Below are 22,046 nucleotides of genomic sequence, written 5' to 3'. Positions count from 1 at the left end.
GAAAACACCAGAATTAATATCCACTGTGGCATCTCAAAGGTGTTTCCAAACAATTTTACAAATACGAACATTATGAAGTCAAACCACAAATCCAATGTAGCAGGCCCGGATCCAGACCGATTTGGTAAAAAAAAAAACTTGAATAATCCCGCATAGTGCCGAACGTGTCCCCGTGGTGAACACAGCTTTGGTTTTCATGTCAACCTATAGTCTGTAAATTATATGGATTTTTCCGAGTTTCAGAGTGATGTGGACGTACAAATAAAGTCGGATATTCAGGGTTTGGTCTGCAGCGGCTCTGTAATCAACTGTTTCTGCAACGCGACTCCACTTTGAAGCCATGAACCATTGAAACAATGGCTCGTTGGTTCTTTGATTTGCTTCTCTTCAGAAACGGCAAGTCTGCTTCTTAACCCCTCTCAAAGCCATTAAAATATCATGAGTCACTTTTGTGTGGATTAAAGTCACTAACTGGGACTCTTGTCAAGAAATGAGAATCGTCCTCTGTTCCGTTGGCACAGCTCCAAACGCTGCGCAGTCCGGTCGGTATTAATAACTTCAAAATGAATTGCCGCTTTAAATAAAATGACACCTCTTACAAACGTTGTAATACAGACAAGAAACTACAATCGACTAAAATGTTTTTTCCTCCCAAAATGAAACGCGCTGTATTTCTTTGCAAATTACATCCTGATGTGCAGCACAGCAGCTGTAAGAGCTCAGCTCAGATATATGGAAAGACATTTATGCCAATAATGTCTGAAAGGAAATGCTTTTGACAAAAACTATAGATTTTGTTTATTCCTATTTATGTCCAGAGATCAAGGATCCACCATGTACAGTTTATTATGTCCAAAGTTTAAGGATCCAGTGACCAATTTCATATTTATTTACTTTAAGACTCAATAAAATGTTTAATTTCAATTTAATCAGCTTATAAAGTGCCAAATCACAACAAAATCTAAATATGCTAAAACAAATACATCACAATTGTACACATATCACAACTGTGATATATGTACAATTGTGATGTATTTGTTTTAGTATATTTAGTCATGGACATGATGAATATTGTTACCTGCTGGACTGTTTCTAATTTTGATTGGTATCAATGGAAATGTCTTCTGTGAACTGTCTGTATCTCAATATATTATTATTAAGAATATATGCAGTCATATTTTTTTATTGATTTTATCAATTGAAAAAAAAATCATATGTAGATTCAGGTATAATTGAAAGATTTTGGCAATAAATTTGATCCTGTTTACAGTCAATTTTTATTATAGTGTTTTTTTTAGGACATCATATTTATACAAAAAAGAAGTGTTCACTATGGTCCATGAAGTATAATAAATATATTAAGAGAAGTGTGACAGTGTATGTTGCATACGAATAAAAGAATGAAGATTATTAAATAACAAGACACGTATGATTTTTATTTTATCACTGGGCAAAAATACATCTGTCAGATTTTCACTCTGGATCCAGCCCTGTGTAGGCCAGGAAAACAAAAATAAACCAAAAATGTTCGCTGCTGAAGTGAAAACCCAGACTTTGTGAAACTCGCATCACTGGAAAATAAGTTAAAGTAAATAAGGTCCGCTTACACAATGCAGTGTGTGTGAAGACATGAGGGTGTCAGAAGTTCAATGTCCTCACAGCTCCTCCTTTTCCAACACTTCTAGACTCCATACATTTGTTTGTCAGAAATGACTACACTGACCCTTGTAATGGCCCTTGTTCAACCTCTGTTCATGTCACTAAAAGCTTTTATCGCAGATCATTATTGTCAGTGTGACTTTCCATATCTATGACAGCTTTTCCAACAATTGTGCATTTTTATTCTATCGACAAAAACTCCATGATGGGAGGTGATGATCTAGTGGATACGTATTGGGCTTGAGACCAGAAGATCCTTGGTTCAAATCTCAGCCTGACCGGAAAATCACTAAGGGCCCTTGGACAAGGTCTTTAATCCCCTAGTTGCTCCCGGTGTGTAGTGAGCACCTTGTATGGCAGCACCCTTACATTGGGGTGATTGTGAGGCATTATTGTAAAGTCCTTTGACCGTGTGATGCAGATGGAAAAGCGCTATACAAATGCAGTCCATTTACCATTTACGATGTTAATTAAATTGTGAGCTTTTGCTATAGCATCGCTCAAAACTCACAGCTTGCCCTCCCACCCAGGAATCGCTCACCTATGTACATCCTCACCAAGCTTCTTATTTCCACCATCTCAATTTACGCCACATGACAGGATGTGCGGAAGCTTATTTTGAGAACAGAACCGGTACTGTTGGCCACGAGGAAGGGGAAATACACGAAACAGTGATTCTGGCTGTTTATACAGAAATGCAGGTACAGCACAACTGTGAGCCTACACTGTCTGAGACTGATTTTTGTTTTAAACCATCTGACTGTGTGTCAACCTTCTTTATCTGAGGCTTATCTAAGATTAATGTACCATTTTTGCAAGACCTACTGTGTGCTGCTTTTGAGTTAATTTATCCCAAATTACCTTTTCTGCTTCATGCTCATCTTTAGTATAGATGGACATCAGCTCTGTGTTTTCAGTATCTTGGTCAGCGCTGGACATGCTCACACCATTTACCACAATCTAAAGAGACAAACACACACTCAGTTTTAGACATTTAAAGTTGGTGTTCTGCCCTGTACTGGGACAATCCTAAACACAACTTTGTCAGGTACACTGACAAATCAGCATGTGCCTTACAAAAGAGGATCAAATGTCAGACCATAAAGACTTGTTAACGGGTGACGAAAGAGCCAGTTAAGAGAAGGGCAAGCTGGATACAGTGCATCCAGAAAGTATTCACAGTGTTTCACTTTTTCCACATTTTATGTTACAGCCTTATTCCAAAATGGATGAAATTAAATTTCCCCCTCAAAATTCTGCTCAACACCCCATAATTACAACATGAATTAATTTTTTTTTTTTTTTGCAAATTTATTAAACACAAAAGTCTAAGAAAGCACGCGTACATAAGTATTCACACCCTTTGCTCAATACTTGATGCACCTTTGGCAACAGTTACAGCCTCAAGTCTTCTTGAATATGATGCCACAAGCTTGGCACACTCATCTTTGGGCAGTTTTGTCCATTCCTCTTTGCAGCACCTCTCAAGCTCCATCAGGTTGGATGGGGAGCGTCGGTGCACAGACATTTTCAGATCTCTCCAGAGACGTTCAATCGGATTCAGGTCTGGGCTCTGGCTGGGCCACTCAAGGACATTTACAGAGTTGTTCTGAAGCCACTCCTTTGATATCTTGGATATGTGCTTAGGGTCATTGTCCTGCTGAACGATGAACTGTAGTCAACAGTGCTCTGGAGCAGGTTATCATCCAGGATGTCTCTGTACATTGCTGCATTCATCTTTCCTTCAATCCTGACTAGTCTCCCAGTTCTTGCTGCTGAGAAACATCCCCACAGCATAATGCTGCCATCACCATGCTTCACTGTAGGGATGGTGTCTGGTTTCCTACAAACACGATGCCTGGCATTCATGCCAAAGAATTCAATCTTTGTCTCATCAGACCAGAGAATTTTGTTTCTCAATTTCAATTTATTTTTAATTTATTTTCATTTATAGCACCAAATTACAACAAAGTTGCCTCAAGGTCTGAAAGTCCTTCAGGTGCCTTTTGGCAAACTCCAGGGGCGCTGCCATGTGCCTTTTAATAAGGAGTGGGTTCCGTCTGGCCACTTTAACAGACAGGCCTAACTAGTGGATTGCTGCAGAGATGGTTATCCTTTTGGAAGGGTCACCTTTCTCCACAGAGGAATGCTAGAGCTCTGACAGAGTGACCATCAGGTTCTTGGTCATCTCCCTAACTAAGGTCCTTCTTCCCCGATCACTCAGTTTAGACTGGTGGCCATGTGATCTTAGTTTTTTTTATTTTTAATAAATTTGCAACAAAAAATGTCATTATGGGGTATTGTGTATAGAATTTTGAGGGGAAAATGAATTTCATCTATTTTGGGATAAAGGTGGGAGATAAAAAAATGTGGAAAAAGTGCAAAGCTGTGAATACTTTCTGGGTGCACTGTAAATCCGTAAGACTGTCAAATGACTGGATGTCTAGATGTGGCCCAATCAGAATCAAGAGATGGGAAAAACTATGGAATATACTGTACATTTGCTAGACAAAATGATATGAACGTAACCAAATGTCTTCCAAATCCTCTTCCAGGCGTGCAATCATCTTTTACACCTTTTCATTTCTCAGAGCATTGCTCAGACAGATGATGATAAAGTTATTAGATTCACAACCTATGAAATTTAATATTTTCTTTCATTTTTTTTAACATAGTAAGGAATTTTCAACAGCATTTCTGAACATTGTAGCTATATTTTAGATGCTTACATTATTTTAGTTTTCACACAGAAAAAATTATTTCACAAAAAACAAACACTAGGGTCAAAATTAATTAGCCCCTTGATGCTAAGTCAATTGTGTATCCTTTTTGCTGGTTAACAGCCTTCATTTGTTTGTTGTAGTTTTCATCGTCTCAGACGTGTCTGAGGAATCCCAGCCCATTCGTCTTTGATGAATCTCTCAAGCTCCTACATATTTAATGGTCTTCTGTAATGGACCTTCAGTTCACAACACAGATTTTCAATAGGATTCAAGCTTTGTGCAGGCTGGTGGTACAGTGTATCCATTAAGTATTTACAGTGCTGCACCTTTCCCACATTTGTTTGTTACAGCCTTATTCCATAGTAAGTCCCTTCGGCTGCTCCCTTGTTTGCACTTGGGGTCGCCACAGCAAATCCAAGGTGGATCTGCATGTTGAATTGGCACAAGTTTTACACCGGATGCCCTTCCTGACGCAACTCCACATTACATGGAGAAATGTGGTAGGGGTGGGATTTGAACCCGGAACCTTCTGAACTGAAACCAAGCGCATTAACCACTTGGCCACCACCCCCTCGGGAATGGATTAAATTCAATTTTCCCCACAAAATTCTCCACATAATACCCCATAATGACAATGTGAAAAAAGTTGAGATATTTGCATATATATATATATATATATATATATATATATATATATATATATATATATATATATATATGAACATTAAGAAATCACATTTACATAAGTATTCACAGCCTTTGCCATGAAGCTCAAAATTGTGCGAAGGGTGCATCCCGTTGATCAATAGCTAAATTGGAGTCCAGCTGGGGTAAATTGTAAATTCAGTTGATTGGACATGATTTGGAAAGGCACACACCCGTCTACCTACAAGGTCTCACAGTTGACAGTGCATGTCAGAGCGCAAACCAATCATGAAGTCAAAGGAACTGTCTGTAGACCTCCAAAACAGGATTGTTGATGCACAAATCTGGGGAAGGGTACAGAAATCTTTGTTCCTTTGAAGGTCTCAATGAGCAAAGTGGCCTCCATTATCCGTAAATGGAAAAAGTTTGAATCTGCCAGGACTCTTCATAGAGTTGGCCGCCTTTCTAAACTGAGTGGTTGGGGTAGAAGGGCTTTAGTCAGGGAGGTGACCAAAAATACGATCGTCACTCTGTCACAGCATCAGCATTCCTCTGTGGAGAGAGGCGATCCTTCTCTGCAGCAATCCACCAATCAGGCCTGTATGGTAGAGTGGCCAGACGGAACTCACTCTTCAGTAAAAGGCAATTTGCAGCCAACCTGGAGTTTGCAAAAAGGCACCTGAATGACTCTCAGAGTATGAGAAACAAAATTCTCTGGTCTGATTAGACAAAACTTAAACTTTTTAGCGTGAATGCCAGGCATCATGTTTGGAGGAATCCAGGCACCAACCCTACAGTGGAGAATGGTGGTGGCAGCATCATGCTTTGGGGATGTTTTTCAGTAGCAGGAACGGGCATTGGCATTAATGCAGCAATGTAGACATCCTGGATGGAAACCTGCTTCAGAGCACTCTTGACCTCAGACTGGTGCAACGGTTCATCTTTCAGCAGGACAATGACCCTAAGCACAAAGTCAAGATATTAAAGGAGTGGCTTCAGGACAACTCTGTGAATGTCCTTGAGTGGCCCAGCCAGAGTCCAGACCTGAAGCCGACTGAACATCTCTGGAGAGATCTGAAAATGTCTGTGCACCGACGCTCCCCATCCAACCTGATGGAGCTTGAGAGGTGCTGCAAAGAGGAATGGACAAAACTGCCCAAAGATAGGTGCACCAAGCTTGTGGCATCATATTCAAGATTTTTGGATGTAACTGCTGCCAAAGCTGCATCAACAAACTACTGAGCAAAGAGTGTGAATACTTATATACGAGGACTATTAGAAAAGTATCCGACCTTATTATTTTTTCAAAAACCATATGGATTTGAATCACGTGTGATTACATCAGACATGCTTGAACCCTCGTGGGCATGCGAGAGTTTTTTCACGCCTGTCGGTTACGTCATTCGCCTGTGGGTAGTCTTTGAGTGAGGAGTGGCCCACCCTCTCGTCGATTTTTTCATTGTTTAGGAATGGCTCAGAGACTGCTGCTTTGTTTGATCAAAATTTTTTCAAAATTGTAAGGTACAACTGAGTGGACGCCATTCGATAAATTCAGCTGGTTTTCTGTAAAAATTTTAATGGCAGATGAGAGATTTTGGTCTGGTAGTGTCGCCGTAAGGACGGCCCACGGCGCCTGACAACGATCTGCGCTTCGAGGCGGCAGCGTCTCACCGTTTCAAGTTGAAAACTTCCACATTTCAGGCTCTGTTGACCCAGTAAGTCATCAGAGAACAGAGAATTTTCAGAAGAAGTCGGCATGAGGAGTTTATTCGGACATTCCATTGTTAACGGACATTTTGTAATGAAAGAACATGCAGGCAGAGTCGCATGTCGAGCCGGACCCGACCGCGGGGGGTCGCGACAGGAAAAACACCTCCGTTGGAAACCTTAACGGGCAAGTTGGAACATGCCCAAGCTGTTAAACAATTTCTCAGTTACTCACTTGTTGAAAGCCATCAAAAGCCGCCTGAATTTTACAAATGGTTTTCAACACGGAGGTGTTTTTCCTGTCGCGGCGCACACAGATTTGCCGAGTCGTCACGGAAATGACTCGGTGAATTTGCGCGCACGTCTTTCATTACAAAATGTCCTTCAACAGTGGAATGTCTGCATAAAGTCCTCATGCCGGCCCCTTCTGAATCTTCTCTGTTCTCTCACGACGTCCTGGGTGAATTAAGCCTTAAATTAGGATGTTTTCAGGTCGAAACAGGCTGACGACGGTGCCTGGAAACGCTGCACGACGTCCCGCTGCGTGGGAAGTCCTTACACCGACAGAAACACCCCCTAATCTCTCATCAGCCGTTAAAACCACCGAAAACCAGCTTAATTTCTCGACTAGTGTCCACTCGGATATTCCTCACAGGTCCAGAAAAAATTTTGATAAAGCAACGCGCGCCGTCTGGAGCAGTGTGTGAAACAAAGGAATTCAGCCGAGAGGGTGGGACCACATCTCACTCAAGGCCTGCCCACAGGGAAATGACGTCACCGACACGCGTGAAAAAACTCACGCATGCGCACGAGGGTTCAAGCATGATTGGTGTAATCGCATGTCATTCAAATCCATATAGTTAAAAAAAATAATAAAAGGGTCGGTTTATTATCTAATAGACCTCGTACATGGGATTTCTTAGTTTTGTTTTTAATAAATTTGCAAAACTTAAAAAAAATATTTTCATGTTGTCATTTTGTTGCAAGTAGAATTTTGAGGAAAAAAATAATTTCCTCCATTTTGAAATAAGTCTGTAACATAAAAAAATGTTGATAACGTGAAGTACTATGAATACTTTCTGGATGCACTGTAGTTCTTCACCAGGAGAAACATATGTTTGGATGTCTGAAACATCCCCACAGCATACACCCACTATTGTGTTCTTTGAGTCTCTCCCTTCCTTCTCCAATCATAAGCAAGGTTTTTCCGGTTAAAGAGCTCTCATTTAATTTCATCTGACCAAAGGACACACTTCCAGTGTCCATAATCTTTCTCCGGGTTGTCCTTACGATAATTCAGTCTGCTTCTGCAGAATTCAAGCTTTTCTTGGTTTGCAACTGGGGTTAGCAGTGGCGGCTGGTGAAAAACAGTCTTGGTGGGGCTGCTGTGCCAATGGATTCCCTTGCCTTGTCCAGTACAGGCATTCAAGTGAACAGTCGGAAAATTACTACAATTCCACAATAATCATTTCAAGTCCTTCTCAAAATCAGCAGTTTTACAGATAAAGTTAACCACTTACAGCTATATTAGGCCCCATTTCTACTTTGAAAAGGAACAGTATCAAATACAACACTCAAGTTCTTGAGCAAAGAACATTTCACCATTTGACACCAATTACACACATAGTGTTGTGTGGGCTGCTGAAGAGGAGGTACTGCTGGCCCACCACCACAAGATGGCGCCCTGCTTGAAGTGCGGGCTTCAAGCACGAGAGGGCGTCAGAGCGACCAGGAGTGACAGCTGTCACTCATCATCCGTACCAGCTGTCACTCATCCACTACTCATCACCACCACCATAAAGGCCGGACTGCAACTCCACCTCCCCGCCGAGAAATCAGCTACCATCCAGGTAATTCTCTGCTAAACCTCAATTCAAGTATTAGTCTGATCTCTTTTTGCAGCCGTTTTCCTGGGATGGATACCCTGTCTGCAGAGTTGGCGTTTGGTGTGGACTGCGATGGCTTCGCCTCCCACCTCACCCAGATAAGTGGTTATCTCAGGAGCTGCACGAGTGTGTGATTGGAGGTGGAGGTGCTCCCTCCTTACTGAATACAGACTGTGGGATTACTGAGTGTGCGAACTCACACTCATCAGGACTGTCTCTGTTCTCTGCCAGCAGTACCGGGTCTGACTGCTGAAGACAGTGGCCACCTGGGGCGCAGGGCTTGGCGGCTCCGGTGTTCTTCAGCTCCATTGGCGGTGGAAGCTGTGTGGGATCCGGCTCTTCTCTCACCAGGCGTCTTCTATCGTTGAGCCTGCCCACACGTCACCTGGTGTATGATTGACAGTCACCATATTGTTATTGTCTGTACGTCGTTGTGCGATTCACAACATTAAATTGTTACGTTTGGCTTATCCATTGTCCGTTCATTAACGCCCCCTGTTGTGGGTCCGTGTCACGACACTTTCACAACAGGATTTCTCGGCCCGCGTCATGGATCCCGAGGGGCGTCAACCATCGCTTGAACAGCCAATGGAAGAGCGAGGTGCACAGGCGCCAGCAGGAGGCGTGTTGGGTGAGCTGCAGCACATCTTAACCGCCTTTACCGCTCGGTTGGACTTAGTTACCGAGCAGAGCAGTGTTCTCAATCGTAGGATGGAGGCTCTCACTGCCCAGGTGGAAGCGCATGCTCAGGGCGCTGCTGCGGCACCTCCTCCTGCTGACCGTGTGCCAGAAACAGACATTCCGCTGGTCGTTCAACGAACCCCCCCACCTTCCCCTGAAGCATACATAAGCCCTCCGGAGCCGTACGGAGGCTGTGTGGAGATGTGCGCGGACTTCTTGATGCAGTGCTCGCTCGTCTTTTCACAGCGTCCCGTCATGTACGCATCAGATGCTAGCCGGGTGGCTTATGTGATCAATTTGCTTCGAGGAGAGGCACGCGCCTGGGCTACGGCACTTTGGGAGCAGAATTCACGGCTCCTAACGGTTTATACTGAGTTTGTGAGGGAGTTCCAACAGGTGTTCGACCACCCTCATAGAGGCGAGACCGCTTCAAGTGTGCTGCTGTCGATACGGCAGGGGCGTCGGAGCGCAGCGAAGTATGCAGTTGACTTCCGCATCGCGGCAGCGCGAGCCGGCTGGAATGCTGTTGCGCTCCGCGCCGCCTTTGTAAACGGACTGTCTCTGGTCCTTAAGGAGCACCTGGTGGCGAAGGACAAGCTGCGGGATTTAGATGGGCTTATCGACCTGGTTATACGGTTAGACAACCGATTAACAGAACACCGACGGGAGCGAGACGAAGGGCGTGGTCAAGCACAAGCCGTTCCTCTTCCTCCCGGGTCCGAAAGGGAGCCGACTTCCCCACGCTCCGCTGCCAGGGCTCTCCATTGTCGGTGCGGGCGCTAGATGGCACCCTTCTTCCATTAATCACACACCAGACACAGCCAGTGACTTTGGTGGTGTCTGGGAATCACAGGGAGGAGATTGTGTTTTATGTAACACCTTCTACCTCCCGAGTGATTTTGGGTTTTCCATGGGTGTTAAAACACAATCCCCGGATTGATTGGCCGTCTGGGGTTGTGGTTCAGTGGAGCGAAACCTGCCACCGGGAGTGTTTAGGATCCTCGGTTCCACCCAGTGTGACAGCTAAGGAGGAGGTTATAGTCCCCCCCAATCTGGCGGCGGTGCCAGCCGAGTACCATGACCTTGCTGACGTCTTCAGCAAGGATCTGGCACTCACGCTGCCCCCGCACCGTCCGTACGATTGTGCCATTGATTTGATACCGGGCGCTGAGTACCCGTCCAGCAGGCTGTACAACCTCTCATGTCCGGAACGCGAATCAATGGAGACCTACATCCGGGACTCGTTAGCTGCCGGGTTGATCCGGAACTCCACCTCCCCGATGGGTGCTGGTTTCTTTTTTGTGGGCAAGAAGGACGGCGGACTCCGTCCATGCATTGATTACAGAGAGCTGAACGAGATCACGGTTCGCAACCGATACCCGTTACCTCTGTTGGATTCAGTGTTCACGCCCCTGCATGGAGCCCAAATTTTCACGAAATTGGATCTTAGGAATGCTTATCACCTGGTTTGGATCCGGGAGGGAGACGAATGGAAGACGGCATTTAACACCCCGTTAGGTCACTTTGAGTACCTGGTCATGCCGTTCGGCCTCACCAATGCGCCCGCGACGTTCCAAGCATTGGTTAATGACGTCTTGCGGGACTTCCTGCATCGGTTTGTCTTCGTGTATCTAGACGATATACTCATCTTTTCTCCGGATCCTGAGACCCATGTCAAGCATGTACGTCAGGTCCTACAGCGGTTGTTAGAGAACCGGCTGTTTGTGAAGGGCGAGAAGTGTGAGTTCCACCGCACTTCTTTGTCTTTCCTGGGGTTCATAATCTCCTCCAACTCCGTCGCCCCTGATCCGGCCAAGGTTGCGGCGGTGAGAGATTGGCCCCAACCAACGAACCGTAGGAAACTACAACAGTTCCTCGGTTTTGCAAATTTCTACCGGAGGTTCATCAAGGGCTACAGTCAGGTAGTTAGCCCCCTGACAGCCCTGACCTCCACAAAAGTCCCCTTCACCTGGTCGGATCGGTGCGAAGCCGCGTTTAGGGAGTTGAAACGCCGGTTCTCGACTGCACTGGTTCTGGTGCAGCCCGATCCCAAGCGCCAGTTCGTAGTTGAAGTGGACGCCTCTGACTCAGGGATAGGAGCCGTGCTATCCCAGAGCGGGGAGTCCGACAAGGTTCTCCATCCATGTGCCTACTTTTCCCGCAGGTTGACCCCAGCTGAACGGAACTATGACGTCGGCAATCGGGAACTTCTTGCGGTGAAGGAGGCTCTTGAGGAGTGGAGACACCTGTTGGAGGGAGCATCGGTACCATTTACGGTTTTCACGGACCATCGCAACCTGGAGTACATCCAGACCGCGAAGCGTCTGAACCCCAGGCAAGCCTGCTGGTCGCTGTTCTTCGGGCGTTTTGACTTCCGGATCACCTACCGCCCCGGGACAAAGAACCAACGATCTGACGCCCTGTCCCGGGTGCATGAAGAGGAGGTCAAGACCGAGCCGTCAGACCCCCCTGACACCATCATCTCCGAGTCCACTGTCGTGGCCACCCTTACCTGGGACGTGGAGAAGACCGTCCGGGAGGCCCTGACACGGAGCCCGGACCCGGGGACAGGTCCGAAGGACAAGTTGTACGTCCCACCAGAGACCAGGGCTGCGGTCCTTAACTTCTGTCACGGTTCCAAGCTCTCCTGTCATCCAGGGGGGCGAAGGACCGTGGCAGTGGTCCGGCAGCGCTTCTGGTGGGCGTCTATGGAAGTCGACGTCCGGGAGTATGTCCAGGCCTGCACCACCTGTGCCAGGGGCAAAGCCGACCACCACAAGGCCCAAGGCCTCCTCCAGCCTCTGCCCGTGCCTCGTCTCCCCTGGTCTCATATTGGCCTGGACTTTGTCACGGGCCTCCCGCCGTCCCAGGGCAACACCACCATCTTAACGATAGTGGACCGGTTCTCCAAGGCGGCCCACTTCGTGGCCCTCCCGAAGCTCCCGACGGCCCAGGAGACTGCAGACCTCCTGGTCCACCATGTCGTGCGTCTGCATGGGATTCCATCAGACATTGTCTTGGATCGTGGTCCTCAGTTCTCCTCCCAGGTCTGGAGGAGTTTCTGCAGGGAACTGGGGGCCACCGTCAGTCTCTCGTCTGGGTACCACCCCCAGACGAACGGGCAGGCAGAGCGGATGAACCAGGAACTGGAGCAGGCCCTCCGCTGCGTGACCTCCACGCACCCGACGGCCTGGAGTGACCATCTGGCCTGGATCGAGTACGCTCATAATAGCCAAGTCTCATCTGCCACCGGCCTCTCCCCGTTTGAGGTGTGTTTGGGGTACCAGCCCCCATTGTTTCCACTAGTGGAGGGAGAGGTCGGGGTGCGCTCGGTCCAGGCCCATCTGAGGAAGTGCCGTCGGGTGTGGCGTACCGCCCGCTCTGCCCTGCTCAGAGCCCGGATGAGGGCTAAGGCCCATGCAGACCGCCGGCGTTCCCCGGCCCCTGCATACCAGCCAGGGCAGGAGGTCTGGCTATCCACTAAGGACATCCCCCTGCAGGTGGAATCCCACAAACTCAAGGACAGGTACATCGGACCTTTTCCCATCCTCAAAGTCCTCAGTCCGGCCACAGTGAAGCTGAAGCTGCCAGCTTCACTGCGGATACACCCCGTGTTTCATGTGTCCAGACTCAAGCCCTGCCATACCTCACCACTGTGTGCCCCGGGACCAGCGCCGCCTCCTGCCCGGATCATTGACGGGGAGCCCGCGTGGACGGTACGCCGGCTCCTGGACGTCCGTCGAAAGGGCCGGGGGTTCCAGTATCTGGTGGACTGGGAGGGTTATGGCCCCGAAGAGTGCTCCTGGGTGAAGAGGAGCTTCATCCTGGACCCGGCCCTCCTGGCAGACTTCTACACCCGTCACCCGGACAAGCCTGGTCGGGCGCCAGGAGGCGCCCGTTGAGGGGGGGGGTCCTGTTGTGTGGGCCGCTGAAGAGGAGGTACTGCTGGCCCACCACCACAAGATGGCGCCCTGCTTGAAGTGCGGGCTTCAAGCACGAGAGGGCGTCGGAGCGACCAGGAGTGACAGCGGTCACTCATCATCTGTACCAGCTGTTACTCATCCACTACTCATCACCACCACCATAAAGGCCGGACTGCAACTCCACCTCCCCGCCGAGAAATCAGCTACCATTCAGGTAATTCTCTGCTAAACCTCAATTCAAGTATTAGTCTGATCTCTTTTTGCAGCCGTTTTCCTGGGACGGATACCCTGTCTGCGGAGTTGGCGTTTGGTGTGGACTGCGACGGCTTCGCCTCCCACCCCACCCAGATAAGTGGTTATCTCAGGAGCTGCACGAGTGTGTGATTGGAGGTGGAGGTGCTCCCTCCTTACTGAATACAGACTGTGGGATTACTGAGTGTGCGAACTCACACTCATCTGGACTGTCTCTGTTCTCTGCCAGCAGTACCGGGTCTGACTGCTGAAGACAGTGGCCACCTGGGGCGCAGGGCTTGGCGGCTCCGGTGTTCTTCAGCTCCGTTGGCGGTGGAAGCTGTGTGGGATCCGGCTCTTCTCTCGCCAGGCGTCTTCTATCGTCGAGCCTGCCCACACGTCACCTGGTGTATGATTGACAGTCACCATATTGTTATTGTCTGTACGTCGTTGTGCGATTCACATTAAATTGTTACTTTTGGCTTATCCATTGTTCGTTCATTAACGCCCCCTGTTGTGGGTCCGTGTCACGACACTTTCACAACACATAGTACACCAAACTGTGCTGAACTGCCTTTATCTTCAGACAAACAGATCCTGGGGTTCACAATGACACCGACCTTAACAAAATAGAAAATATCACCAAATTTACACTCTTTCAAAATATGGAAAAATTCTTCAATTGACAAAAGAACATTATGTACATATTACAATGTTCACACCACCTTCAGAGAGAGAGAGAGAGAGAGAGCGTGTGAGAGTGAGAGAGAGAGTGTGTGTGTGAGAGTGAGAGAGAGAGAAAATTAAGGTAATATTTTGCATGAACATTACTGAGTGGAATGGAGGCAAACTAAAGAAACTTGAAAAACTTAAATTAAATAAGTTGACTAACTAATACCAAAACCTTTAAATTAAATTGGTTAAAATTAATTAACAGTGTAGAGGACAAAGCAAATTAAGTATACAAAACCACTTAATTAAATGCGTTTGTCTGACTATAAGTGTCTTGTGTGTACTCAGTGGCTGAGTTAGAATTTCTTTAAAAAACATGCAAATTGCTATTTTAGGGTTTTGTTTTGTTTTTAAACTGAGCAAATAATTTGTTTTAGAGTGTGGAATACTCCAAAGAATATTTCACTTCTGTGAACTGATCCTCATAACGTGTAAAGTGAAATCAAAATACCAGCATGGCTGCAGCTTTGAACACTGTTACAAACAGCCCCGGCCTCCCCTATCACCATTATAACCGGTCTGCTGTCCCAAAAAAGATCACAGCTTTGACCCCTAAAACAAACAAAAAAACATCACATTCGTTTTATCTTAAGTTTTCATCCTCGTTTCCACACCAGGAGCAACATTCGGGAATAAATCCGAGCAGCTCGTCAGCTCACCTGAGCTGAAGTGGATCCAGAGGAGTCAGTCCGCAGTTGGCAGAGGTGGATGCGCTCCTTTCCACTCTGCAGTAAAGAGCGCAGATCAGCAGCCTCCGTGACGTGTGCGCGCTGACAGTGTGAATGAAGCCTGACACGGTTTATAACGAGTCAGACAAACGTCTCTCCTCCAACCGGGATGTGCAGTTGTTATTAAACCACGAGAAAGATCTGATGTGCGCACCTCCATGCGCCTCCAAAAGGATCCCCGCGAAACTTTGGTGTCATTAATTTGATTAGTTTTGTCCCGTTTTAAACCTCCGAAGAGTTCTTCAACTTACTCCAGCAAAACACACGGAGACAAAATAAAAATAAATAAATATAACTCAAACGTCGTCGTCACCATAATCTCTTCCTGACTGACAGCAGCAGCAGCGTCACGTATGTCACTGACTGTAATCTAACATGTTATGTGTCGACGCGGATTGAGGAGCGAACCTGCGTCAGACAGGACCCAGCGCTAAAAATAACCAGAAAGCGGTTCCAAACAAAAACTATTTATTATACACCTGTGTTTAAAAGTGTAAAAACATAAAAAAACAACGTCCCTCTGGTGGAGTGATCCGCGGCTCGCTCTCCAGCGCCCGCAAGGATTAAAGCCGGCGCTCCTGGACTTCCTACCACCGCCAAACACCCCCCAGGTGGACACGACAAACTGATTCTCTGTGAAGCAAAGAGACGGTGAGGTAAGTCAACAGATACAACTATATCTTCCAATAAACACACGCTGCCAGCAACACACTCAGGTCAGTGTCCTTTTTTTTACTTTATGCAAATGAGCAGCTTCTCACAACAAGTGGAGGATCACTTATCCTTCACGCCATAGCAGTGAGAAGCAAACTGCGCAATTCTCTTTACAATTCCAGTATACTGTGTAACAAAACACCAAGTTACTATCAACAAGTACCTAAACACTTAATTACCTTTCGTGTGTGCTGACAGCATGTGTCCTCACCCCTCCCTGCTTCACGGGCTCGATGTGTCAAACCCAGGCGCAGTCCTCAGCGTCTCACAAACGAACGTCACAAGGTCGATTTCCCGGCAGTTCTGCTTGAATCACACATGACTTAAATGCAGAACGCCATCCAATTATCTGCTTCAGCTGCAAGTCGTCCAGGTTGCACATGAGCACCGATCACAGGTGCTTTCCATGATGTTGATGAGGATGAAGACTCTTCAGCCAGCACCTTCTTCACAGACAAATCAGCCCTCATGCCACCTGGAGAGCAAAGAAAAGAAAAGAACACCAAAACATCCAGCCACGCCCCCCCCCAACACACAACAGTACCCCCCCCATCAACGGGAAGCCTCCTGGCGACCGAACAGACCAGGACCGAGAACAGCCCCTCCCTCCGGGGTCCACGTCAGGAAGCAGACGGCAAGACAGGCACCGCAGCTGGAAGGCCGGCTGGAATCAACAAAAGCCCCAAAACATTCCCCAGAACAAGTCCACTCACACAAAAAAAAACATAAAACCCACCGACCGTCCCATCAAACCCCGGGAGGAAAAGAAAAACTCCCAAACACAAAAACCCAACACAGTCCCACAACACAGTACAAACGCAGATGCATAAAAGAAAAATAACAAACAACCCCCCCAGAATGACCTGCAGAGCCCAACCCCCCCCTCAGAAGGCCTTCATTGCCAGTTCCAGGAGGAACAGCCAAAACCGTGATCCCACAAAGGTCCCCAGGTATACATGGAGTGAAACGGTGCCCCCCAGGGGACCGTATCATCAACCCCAGGAGGCACCCTCCCCACAACCCCGGAACCCCAGATCCGGTCACACTTGGCCGGTCGGTCCCAAGCCAGTTCCCCCCCCAGAGGACCGTCCCATCAACCCTGGAGGCGGAACCCGGAAGGAAACAAAATAAAACCAAAAACCAACCCCCGGAGGACAACCAAAAACAACCCCGGGGGGATATAAAATGACCATAAACCCCGTTGCCCTCCCCGGCACCCCGAAAGACCCCAGGTCCCTCCCAGAGCTCTTTGGCGGCTCTATTTTGGCGAACAGCTCAAAATATTAAGCCGGAGAAGGGAACAGGTAAAAACTAACCCAGCTCCAACCCCAAAGCGCAGCGGAGAACCGGAAATACGTCCGGCGCCCCAACTCGACCATACCCCAGCCACTCGGGAGGGGTGGAACCACCGAAATGGCAAACGGCAACAGATCGGCCCACCCCTCCGACTGAGGCATGTCTCCGCTGCACCACACCCCGGCAACACCCATGACAATCGGTCCAACGGCTCACCGAGGCTGGAGTGGAACCGGGCCTTAACCAAACCAAAAAGAACGCCTCTAACACCCCCCCCCAGGTGCAGAGGTCTTCTGAGAATGCTCAGCGTGACCAACCTGCACCACCCCACAACCCACAAGACAAGCGGTCTAAGGGCAAGTGAGGGTGGGGTTAGGAATGTAGAGAAATAAAAACAACAAAACAAAAACGGCCCAACAACCCAAACAGAAAATACCTAAAAACACATACAAAATTGACAGGTAAGTGAGCCCAGGCGGGCTTCCAACCGCCTATCACTCCACCAGATACGCCCCTACCTCCCCAAACAAGTATAACCCCTGATTAAAGAAAACAAAACATTTACGTGTGCTAAAAATTTTTTTTTTATTTTTTTTTTTTTATGTGGGTTCTTTTGCCTGTCCAAGAACACTTGGAGTTACGTCACCGTTATTTCTCTTGACGCTTACGTGTCGGGGCAATACAGGAATCTCGACTCGTCCGAGCTGCATGGGCTCGTCAATAGGAGGAGCCGGAGGTCCCGTCGGAGGAGCCTCAGTGGGGCGAAGAAGAGGCGGCCCAGCTTTGTGTCGGGGAAAGCCCCGAGACAAAAAAAAAACGCTCTGATGGGCGTCCTCTCTCGTGTCCACGCTCCTTCATCCGATCATCTAGACGAATCACCAACGATATTAGCTCGTCTAAATCGTTTGGCTCATCACGGACCGCCAGCTCATCTTTTAATGACTCATTTAACCCGTCTACAAACACGCCCCGTAATGCTGCGGCATTCCAACCTGATTGAGCAGAAAAAATCCGGAAGTCCACGGAATACTCCGCCGCACTCCGCCTCCCCTGCCTGAGATTCAGCAACTGTTGAGCAACGGTATTCGTTTTCACCGAATGGTCAAAAACCAGTCGGAACTCCCGGGAGAAATCCTTAAAGGACCCTAACAATGGCGAGTTGTTACTCCACAACGCTGTGACCCAAGCTAAGGCGTCACCTCGGAGCAAATTTGTCACATACGAAACACGACTTCCATCAGAAGAGAAGGAAGCCGGTCGCTGAGCAAAAACCAGAGAACATTGCATCAGAAACGAAGCACAAGCTTCGACGTCTCCCGCATAGGGCTCCGGATGACAAATGATCGGTTCAAACACCGAATCTTTGGGTGACGGAGTTATCTGCCTTGGTATCGATGATGCCGCAGCTGGCGCTGCAGGAAGCGGAACGGCTTGAGCTGCAAGCTCCGTAACACGGGCGTCTGTTTGTTTAATTTGATTTGCGAGGTGCTGTAATTGCTCCCATATTTTCTCCAAGTGTTCTTGAATCTTTTCGGCAAAAGGAACCGCCTCTGCCGCTGGGTCCATTATGGAATGGCTGGGAAATTCTGTTATGTGTCGACGCGGATTGAGGAGCGAACCTGCGTCAGACAGGACCCAGCGCTAAAAATAACCAGAAAGCAGTTCCAAACAAAAACTATTTATTATACACCTGTGTTTAAAAGTGTAAAAACATAAAAAAACAACGTCCCTCTGGTGGAGTGATCCGCGGCTCGCTCTCCAGCGCCCGCAAGGATTAAAGCCGGCGCTCCTGGACTTCCTACCACCGCCAAACACCCCCCAGGTGGACACGACAAACTGATTCTCTGTGAAGCAAAGAGACGGTGAGGTAAGTCAACAGATACAACTATATCTTCCAATAAACACACGCTGCCAGCAACACACTCAGGTCAGTGTCCTTTTTTTTACTTTATGCAAATGAGCAGCTTCTCACAACAAGTGGAGGATCACTTATCCTTCACGCCACAGCAGTGAGAAGCAAACTGCGCAATTCTCTTTACAATTCCAGTATACTGTGTAACAAAACACCAAGTTACTATCAACAAGTACCTAAACACTTAATTACCTTTCGTGTGTGCTGACAGCATGTGTCCTCACCCCTCCCTGCTTCACGGGCTCGATGTGTCAAACCCAGGCGCGGTCCTCAGCGTCTCACAAATGAACGTCACAAGGTCGATTTCCCGGCAGTTCTGCTTGAATCACACATGACTTAAATGCAGAACGCCATCCAATTATCTGCTTCAGCTGCAAGTCGTCCAGGTTGCACGTGAGCACCGATCACAGGTGCTTTCCATGATGTTGATGAGGGTGAAGACTCTTCAGCCAGCACCTTCTTCACAGACAAATCAGCCCTCATGCCACCTGGAGAGCAAAGAAAAGAAAAGAACACCAAAACATCCAGCCACGCCCCCCCCAACACACAACAACATCCCGCATTTTTGTAGCAAGGGCTAAAATTCCGGCGCCCCAAAGCCATTAATTTTGGCATTGTTGATTTGCCAAATATTTATTAATTTTCCTTAGCAACTACATACAATTGGTTATTTCGCTGCACTTCAAGGGCGCTTTGAATGACCGCCCAAGACGAGGAATGACACGTTCTCTGCTTCTGTTGGTGGAAATGCACTGTTGAATGAGTCAGTTGGAGGAAGTGTTGTTTTAATCATTCATATTACATGTAGGCACATACTATTAAGTAAAACTGACATTGATAATACTTTTTAAATATATATATATTATGACTTTTCCCCTCCACATCTAGGAGGGCAGCGCCCGAGCGCGCCCTATGGGCCAGCCGCCACTGGGGGTTGGGTATCTGGAACCGGTTCCTTTCAGGTATCGTTAAGAAATGATTCGATCCACCGACATCAATGACCTTTTTGCTTAACGATTCCCTTATCGGTCCTTCAGAGTGGCCGTTGTCTATGGGGTGTTTGTCAGGAAAATAATAATTTCTCTACACTGATTACAGACCCTGCAACAGGTCTGTAATCAACTTTTCTGCAGCACGGCTTTGCTTTGAACCTTGAATCAATCTAAGCAGTGATTCACAGTGTTTCGATCTGCGAATCACGAAGCACTGCTTGTTGCGAGAAAGGAACTTGTCCTGTCTTGTTGCAAGAAAGCAACGAAACACCAGATCGAAGCACTGCATCGATCTGGTGCTTCGTTGATTCATTGTTTTATTTCGCTTTATCTTAATTTTTCCCTGCTAAAACCTTAAAGAGCATATGTCTGTGAGTAATATTTACCTTTTTATGTTAAACCAACCTGTTAAGGTCTTCTGAAAACAGTTGATGTATTTTATAACTTAAAAACGCGTCCGATGCTAATGCGTTAGCGTGTCTATGGTGTTTTCAATGTTAAAGTTAGCATTAAGCTGTTCACCTCTCAGCAGATTGTCTGCATTTGTTTTCTATATAATAATTAATGGCTCAGCATTCATTTTTGTAAGAGTCAAATTGTAATTTTTTTTTATTTATTTTTATTCAGTGTCACTACACTTTCCCAACACATATATTAATAATAGCAGCAACAACAATAATAGTAATAATAACTCACAATAATTAATAATCCTACAATACAATTTTAGAGAAACAAACAACTAACAATGAAAATAAATAAATACATATAGAAATAACTGTTTCCTATGAATATCTAGTGACTCTTACACCTCCACTTCATCCCTGTTTTATTTAAGTTTAATGACAATTTGTTTTGGTCAAACCATATTTGCAGTTTGTTAATTTCTTCAGTGAATTCCTCCAGAACTATCTGCCAAGCTAGAAAACTGATGCATCCTAGTAAGATCAGAATACTACTGGAATGAATTTGAATAAGGAAAGTTGGGGGGGGGCTTTCACCAAAATAGATGCTGCACTCACTCCAGTTTATTGTCTGGAATAGTCCCAGATTGTATTTCAGAGCTTCTAGAATTCAAACATTTTCTTGCGGGTTTTTCACCACTTTCATCCCTGAATATGTCAATTGTGAGTCACTTTTGTGCTGATTAAATTCATTAACTGGGACTCCTGTCTTGTTGTGAGAAAGAAACGAGAATCGTCCTCCTTTCTGTTCACACAGCTCCAAATGCTGTGTGGCTCTTTGCTGAGTCAAGTTAGAACGATAGAGTCCAGTTGGAATTAATAACTTCAAAGCGAAACACCGTTTAATTGAAATGACACCTCTTTCCAAATGTTGTAATACAAACAAACTGCAATCAATCAAAACGTTTTTCCACCCAAAACAAGATATCCTGCTGAGCTCAGCTCAGAGGTATGGAGACACATTCATGCCAAAATGTCTGAAAGGAAGTGCTTTTGACAAAAACTACAGATTTTATTTATTTTTATTTATGTCCAGAGATCAAGGATCCAGTGACCAATTAAAATGTTGTTGACATAGAAAACCTGTAAAGCCTACTTTTAGTACACAAAAATTCACAATAGGTATCGAGAAGGGAATCAATAAGGAATTGGATCAATAAGCGGAACTGATAATGGCATCGATAGATAAAATCTTATCAATACCCATCCCTGTTTGTAACCTTGCAGTCCATTCCTTGCTTCAGTGATTGCCCTCTTTGACACTACAATTCCCAATCTGGCTAAGTCATTCATTAATGTCTTAGCAGTTGTTCTGGGGGTCTTTAGAAACATCTTTCACTTTCTACCTTTGTCAGGCTTGTTCTGTACTGTGTGTCTCTCTTTGAATTTCTTGACAATACTTCTCACTCCAGTTCTTGACCCTTAGGAACACTGTGAGAACTCTGCATATCCATCTCCTGCTTTTTGAGTGTCAACAATTCTTTTTCTAAAGTCTAATTTCTTTAGATACTTTCTCAAATGACAGATCAAACCCTTACTGAAGTTTTATACTGTGTACATTGAAAGATAACCCTGTTTTAACTTTTCAAATCTTTGAGCATAAAGTTAAATCACATCATTGCACAACAGCGGTTTGTGCTATGGTTCATTAAAGGTTAATTTTGACCCTGGTAGTTTTTGTGAAAAATTTTTTTTTCTGTGTGCCAAGTAAAATAAATAAAACTAGGATGTTTAGAAATGAGGTGTTGAAAATTCC

Source organism: Thalassophryne amazonica, chromosome 2 (assembly GCF_902500255.1).
Source record: "Thalassophryne amazonica chromosome 2, fThaAma1.1, whole genome shotgun sequence".
NCBI classification, from domain to species: domain Eukaryota; kingdom Metazoa; phylum Chordata; class Actinopteri; order Batrachoidiformes; family Batrachoididae; genus Thalassophryne; species Thalassophryne amazonica.
This window is presented reverse-complemented; position numbering follows the sequence as displayed.